Source organism: Ciconia boyciana, chromosome 3, assembly GCF_034638445.1.
Source record: "Ciconia boyciana chromosome 3, ASM3463844v1, whole genome shotgun sequence".
In the NCBI taxonomy this organism is placed as follows: Eukaryota; Metazoa; Chordata; class Aves; order Ciconiiformes; family Ciconiidae; genus Ciconia; species Ciconia boyciana.
The window spans coordinates 124,031,621-124,038,887 of record NC_132936.1 but is presented as its reverse complement, the minus strand read 5'-3'; the positions used below and the strand labels follow the sequence as shown (position 1 = coordinate 124,038,887).

The 7,267-nt window shown below is 41.5% G+C and overlaps 1 long non-coding RNA gene across 1 annotated transcript in view; it reads left to right on the top strand.

Annotated features, from left to right (window-relative positions):
* Positions 1–689: 689 nt before the first annotated feature.
* Positions 690–7,267, top strand: part of LOC140649786 (uncharacterized) — a 31,970-nt gene continuing 25,392 nt past the window's right edge. Inside the window, exon 1 of the long non-coding RNA XR_012041757.1 lies at positions 690–772. This is a non-coding gene — a long non-coding RNA (uncharacterized lncRNA). The remainder of the gene's footprint in view (positions 773–7,267) is intronic.

The window sequence follows — 7,267 nt, the reverse complement described above, 5'->3', positions numbered from 1 at the left end:
TATTGCCATGAAAACACCTGCAGAAGGATTCATGGTGCGTAGAAAAGAAGCAACAACAACCACTTCCTGATCTAGATTAGTTAGCACACAGTTTATTTTGTGTTGGGGGGACATCATGAAGGAGACTAGCATGATGAAGACCAGCTAAGATGCTGCAGAAGGCTATGAAGAGCCGATTGCAATGAATCTTAATACCTTCTGTCATTTAGTCATGAGGTTGAAAGACAAGTTAAATACTCTTTGGGAGGAGACGATGGGATAATACTGGTGTAAGAATTAATTGTAGACTCTAAGAATTAATCATAGAAATTACTGTCAGTGGGAAAAATATGCCCTTAGAACAGAATCAACTGAGAATGCTAGACCTCCTGAAACTATAGGGCCTCAGAGGATCAGTAGCATAGAGAAAAGGGAGCCATGTCCTATGCTCCAAATTCACATGGTGATGCAGTGTAGTGCTCAACTATCAAGTACTGGACCCGTTTTCAGAAAGGGGATCAAACAGATGGACATGCTCATGTTTCGCATTGGTGAGAGCAATCAAAGGCAGAGAGTAGTTCTGGACTCTGTGGGAATAATTTATTTGTGGAAAAAGAGTCCATTAATTATTGTGGATCACTAATAACTAGGAAAATTGTTCTGGCTACAATGGTTCCACCATGGACATAACTCTGTCTGGGCTTTGGCAGGTGTCGTTCATCCTAAGGGAACTCTGTTGACCAGCGAAAGGATGGTAGAGCCTTGGATTGCAAGAAGTCTCGTGCTGTTCCCTGTAAGTAAGATATTCACTGGTTGATTAACTCAAGTCATCAAATGGAGTTAATCTCACAGGATTATGTTTTGTGTCTGAAAACACAGTGGAGGCAGAACACTGGACATGGTAAGGCAATATAGTGTCTTATATTTCTATTGTCATTAAAACTAAGCTTTGCAAAGGCTGAGTCTCTAGGGCCTAACAAGCTAGGGACAGCCTCCCCAAATCTTGCATCAAACCCTCCTCTCTGTCTTGATGTCTTCCCTGATATTGTGCACGTTAGGAGGCAAACTTCCCCATCCCACCAACGTGAAACTTTCATTTTGTATTTTTTGCCACCTTCTGTACTGACTGTACAGCTGTGCTTTTAGCATCAGTCCAGAAAAGTGATCCCAAGCTCCTCCTTTGACCTCACGTGGCTTCTGTTACTGCTTATACAACCAGGTCTTTCACATGCCTGGTGTGGCACCAACACCCCTTGCCATGTTCCAGGACAACAGGGAGCAGGCAGCTGGCTTTTAAAGCCCAGCAAACTCTGAGTCAGGCTTCTCTCTGCTCCTACAATTTGTAACCTTGATCTGGGAGCGAAAAGGTGCTTAGCACAGGGTCCAGCCCTTTGAGGAAGGCTTGTTATGTTAGAAGGTAAGAGAAGGAAAGGTAAAGGATGACAAAGGACTGAGCATTTGTTCAAAGCAGACATCTGATTCTCTTGATCTGGACTTGAGAGCAAAGCACTCTGCATGGTACGAACAGTGTGTGCAGCCCTGCTCTTCCCATGGCTCTGCCCTTCTGGCTTCCCCTCTGTTTATGGCGGGGCTAATAGCCCAGCCGGGCAGATGCTGGCTGCCGTCCTGGGGGTCTGACAGGGTAGGGAGTAGGAGCTGGATTTTTCACATATCAAAAGAGAAGGTTTGGTGGTAGGAAGGACAGGAAAGGGAGAAGTATGTGTATCCTTCCTTCTAAAGTTGTCTTTAAAAAAAAAAAAGTGCATGGGGGTTATTTAAAAAAAAAAAAGATTATGTGGATTTAAAACACTTCTATTCCCCTCAGTAGAGGGCTCTGTATTTAGGGCCCTAATTTGCAAAATCAGTTACAGGTCTGCATGTGCCAATTAAGAGATTTGACTGAAAAGATGCATGTTCTCAGTGTGCTCTGTGGTCATGACAAAACAGCTGGCCAAGAGCCTCCTTGCTTTATAGGAACTGCAACACAAACTTCGTCGGAAGCTGGATCAATCTCTTCTTTGCAGTAAGAACCGTGTAGCAAATCGCCTCACTTCCGGATTTCATCTCCTGTTTGAATTCTTTCACTTGCTTTTTGTCTCATCAAATTTCCTCCTCCTTGTGTCCCCCCACCCCGGTTTTAACCTTGCGTAGGGAGTGCGAAGGGCTGCTGGAATGCACATAAACAGGGCACAAAGCAGGGGCTGCGCTGCGGAAAGGTCAGGCCAGCCTGGCGGCACACAATGAGGAGCAGGCTGGGCAGTGGAAATTTACAGCCCTTAGCTGGGCTGCAGATCGCTTCTCTTGCAAGAACTGCCCCACTCGTTTGGAAATGTGATACTTGCTGAAGAGATTGAGTGGAGAGAAGACTGAGTGCTCTTGAAAGCCTTGTTGCAAAGGACGGTTTTCATTTGAGGAGAGGAGGGGACTTTGGGGTTATTTATCACATACTTTTAATAACGGAAATTGGCTTTAATCACCCTAATCTAAATCTGCTGTTTATAGCGTCAGATTCTGCAAACGTTTGTGTTTTATCAGTATTTGTTCACTGAAAACTAGCATGGTAATTCTGCAGAAAAATGACAGCAAGCATGACTCAATATGAGAAAAGTGATCTACAGAAATAGGAATGGGCTTCTTAAGAATTGACTTCAGAGTCTTCAGTCTTTGCTGTGTATTGTATCAGAGCATACGTACGTAGTTATGCAGTGATGTTTGCTTGTAGCTATTTGTGTTTCATAGGGATACAGAGTGGTAATCTGTGGTAAATACTAGTCTAAAACTGTCATTCATCCACAAGAAAGAGCTGTTTGTCAAATAACTTAATTTGCTAGACATAATACAGAATTTATCTTTTTACTTACACTAACTGCTTTTAGTAGGAACTCGTTTGATGCTGTTTAATTTATTTTTACATGACATTCTAGTAACCACTATCAAAAGATCTGGGTGAAGGGTCATGACAACAGTCCAGCTATTTAGCACAGTTCTTCTGTAAACAAATCAGTGAATTGTTTGTCCAGCATGAGGTAATAATTCCCCCATGCATTCTGAATGGATGTGCTACAGATACAAAGAAGTTTCATTAACTAGTGTGAACCTCCAAAATGAAAAGGAAGTATAGAAAGAAAACCTTGTGAAATGCATGTTACAATTGTAGCTGGAGCTGAGGGTCATGCATCATGTTTTGGGTCTGGCTATTTGGAAAGGATGGGTTTCTCCTTATTGTGAAGTGACTGTTGTTGTGCTTATTTCAATAGCGCCTTAAGTCTGAACTCTCATTCTAACAGGTGTTGCCCTGTTACAGGCATACTATGACATTCTTTTTCTTGCCACAAAAAGGATGTAGTTTAAATTACTGAGTTAGTGTCCTTATTGTTCCCATTTTGAGGGGATGGGGAACTAAGGGTCAGACATACCAAGTGACTTTTAATCAGCATCATGAAGGAGTCTGGTAGAGGCAAGCTCTGGGCTTTGTTCTGGGTCCTCAGCTGCAAGACCCTCTGCTTCCCTGCCTGTCTTTCTTTAGTTGGAATTAGTCATCCACAGCCACATCACATGGCTTAGGGGCATAACTGCTGTGTGGGGTGCACAGACCCCAGGCATCTCCCACTACATCTATACCTGACTCACCTTTAGTTGAAGTCCTGCAGAAAATTAACCTGGAAGATAGTTTCCAATGGAGAAAGACCTGATAGCATAGGCTGAGCATTGGCTTCTTGTTTAGGTGACTCAGTAGTAAAGAAGGGTTACATTTATCTATCCTTTTTTTCTATTCTATCATTTGGCTTCTTCAGAAACACTTTCAAAGTGTTCATGAAATGCAGCCTTTACCCCAGTCAATACCAAAGACCTTCCTGCAAAATACGTTAAATTAATTCCTGATAAAGATGGCTTTTCCTCTTTGCACACCTTGGAATGATCCATACAGTTCTTTATCAAATACACAAGCTTAACCACCACCACCACCACCCCCAGCCCCCAATCCGTTGTCCCAGACATGAATCTCTGGCAATTTACAAAGGCAGTGATAAGACAGGAAAGTGGTCAGGAACTTGCTGATCTGGGGAACCTTGTGAGACCTAAACCACCAGTAATCTGTTCTATCATGAAGCTGAAAGTGGTTTGGCTGTTCTGCTTAGATACACCCAGTGATATAGACATATTTTATGGTGTTTTTGAATACCTGCATCTCTGTAGAAACTCTCTTATCAGAAAAGATAAGAGTTGGAGCAAATCAAAGTTTCAGTCGGGCACGTTGTCAGTTCAGGGTGATTTTAAAAGACAGGGCAACCAGTATGGTTACAAGTATGTGGAAAGTGTATCACTAACTGATGACTGAAGTCCGATATTCTGATGCAGTAGAGACAATTCAAAATACCAGCAGTCTAGATTATCACTATAGATGTGATTTATAGTACTCGTCAGAACAAGCTGATAGCAGACATTAAAATTAAACCATATAGACATGCTTTGGGAATATACTCCACAAATGTCTTGCAAACTACTGAAAAGTAGTATTTATCACTTGCTACTATTTTGCACACCGTTGCTTTGTGAGAGGCAGTGTGTTAACACTGAGTCTAGGAATGAATTACTTGACTCACTAATAACAACCTTATGCAATAACTGCAGCATTTCAAACATTAGTTCAGTGCTTTTATTCAGTGCTTCTAATCTGCTGCTTACACAGAAAGACAGCTTTAGGCAGGCTAATTTGGGCTAATTTAAATGGCTACCCAGCTTTGTGGTAAAGGGAGCAAGAGAACTTCTAGACATCAATCCAGCTCCAAACCTCTATGCCATTCATGATCTGCACTACCCATGAGATTCTTAACCTTAGGCCTTCCTTGTGAACTGCTCCATAAAATACCATAGTGGTAAGGTCCATGGGTGACCACCAGGTGACCAGCTGGAAAAAGGGCTGAGACCTACTTTCTAGTCTTGTTTCTGACCATTTGAATGGACACTGACTGCTTTTCATGAGCTCTATTCCCATATCAGTGAAACAGGGATAAAAATAATATTCTGAACTGAATCTCTGTCCCCATGTACTTAGGTAAATATGAGTCACAGTCTTTTCCATGAAGACTGAAGTAAAGACACTTGACACTTCTTTGTGAAGTCTCAGTACACACAGGGAAGTATGCTTTCTGAGAAACCCACAGGGCAAAAAAATGCCAGGCACAAATGATGCCATTTAACCTCTCTAGAAGTTTCCTTGCTGTGTGGGGAATCCCATTCTCTAACAGACCAGCCAGATACATCACATGGAAGGTGAACTTTTGTCCAGCAATGAGATGGCTAAATGCAAAAAGAATGTCCTTCCCCTCTATCCTTCTCTTTTGTGGGCCCTAGATACCAATTATTGTTCAATCTGAAAATCTTGTTCTCAGTTCTGGCTGCCATTGGTAGCATCACCACAAAATTTATTGTAGTATCAACTGACTATAGAAATGTGTCAGACTTGCAGCATAGGACACTCCTAGAGGTAATATTGAAACATGCTGCTGAGCTGAATATGTAGCTCCATTAAGAAAGGTAAACAGGAGGATGATCTTTTGTTGTTCTTTAGAATACCTTGGGCAAGCTCTGAGAATGTTTGAAGGCAAAGTCTGTTTCTTTTTCTTAAAGCTTAAACAGCGCTAGATACCTTCAAGACAAAGCAAGAATAAGGAGTTTGCCAATGAGCATTACTTTTCCAGCTCTGAACAGACACTCTGCATGCTGCCAGAGATGATCTGTGACCTCTGTCATGACTGTGCCTCAATGGAGCTTCAGTTGCCAATATTAGCACACGCTGCTGTCAGAGTAACTTGGATACTATCTGTGTACATGAGGTTGTTTAGTGTGAGCCTGGCAGAGTGGTAATGACTTGCAGGGGTTTGTTTGTTTGTTTAGCTTTCCTTGAGATTGCAGAAGGTCATCTCTAGTTGTAACATAGCTTATTGCACTTCACAACACTGTTTTGTCTATGGATTTCCCTTGAAATCCATTCCTGGCAAATAAGTGGCCACAGATGAAAAGAATAACACTGGTACTGATTAAGAGTACTCTATGACCTACTTGGGAGGTGTAGAAGGGATCTACCATCAGTTCTCAGCTGGAGACTGTAAAAATTGTTTTGAATTTATCTCCATAGTCAGCCAGTGGTCTGGGAAGAAGTCTTGCTCAGGGTAACAGATTGGCTCAAAGTAAAAAAAACTATATGCATTTGGATGGAAGACTTCCAGTCTCTTAAACTGGACCCCCACCCCAAGAAAACCCAAACTTTTCTGTTTTCTTACCTTTTACTGTATCAGGAGCTAATAACTTTGTGATTTCATTTGAGTCCAAAATGAGTATCTTAACTCCAGGTGTTTTTAAACAAACAAACAGTTAGTGTATGTGTACTTGAAGCCAGGAAGCTTGTAGACCAATGCAGCTTTCTTCCTGTGTGTTCACATTTCAGGTTTATCTTCTTCCTTACCTATACCTCCTTAGTTCTTTAGGGATTTCATCACAGCGGCATGAAAGACCCTGAAATTCAAAGCTGATTCATAATGTTTGCGCTTCCTGTAGAAATAAAAAATATTAGTACACTATACTGCTCACATACTAGTATATTGTATTGCAATATGATATACTGTCCCCTGGGCCTGTTGTGTCACAGTGTCTCCCATGATGCTCTAAATGCCCTCAAACTTAGCACTGTGGTGACTGCAGGGCAGTGAAGGAAAAAAAGCAAGGTCGGACATGTTCTGCGTTGATAAACCCAACACGAAGCCTATATGGAAGAGACAGTACCTAAAAGTAGCTTGGTTAACTCTACATGGCACTATGCTGGCACTACTTGGTTAACACTACATGGCACTTCACTATGTGAAGTAGCAAGGCCTGGATTTCCTTTAGATTTGTGTTCCCTTTTTAACTGTCAGTGCCAGTTGAAGCTTTTCTGTTAATTGTAGTATTATTCTGTTCTGTTAATTATTCTGTTCTGTTAAGTATATATTCTGTTAATTGTAGTACCCACACATCTATGGAGTTTGATGTTTAACTGTATTGTATGCCACCTTTTAGCAAACTCTAAAATCGAATCAAAAATACTATCATACAGGACTGTGTATGATAGTCCAAAATACTATCATACAAAAATGTGAATTTTTGGGTTTTTTGTTAGAGACCCATAAAATGTTGTTTTTCAAATTCTGAAGAAATCCAAACAGCTACCTCTGGAGCTTCACTGCCCCTCTCTTTTCAACACAGGGCTGGCATTCTGCAGCTCTCTAGTGTTTTCAGGCGTTGAGTAACG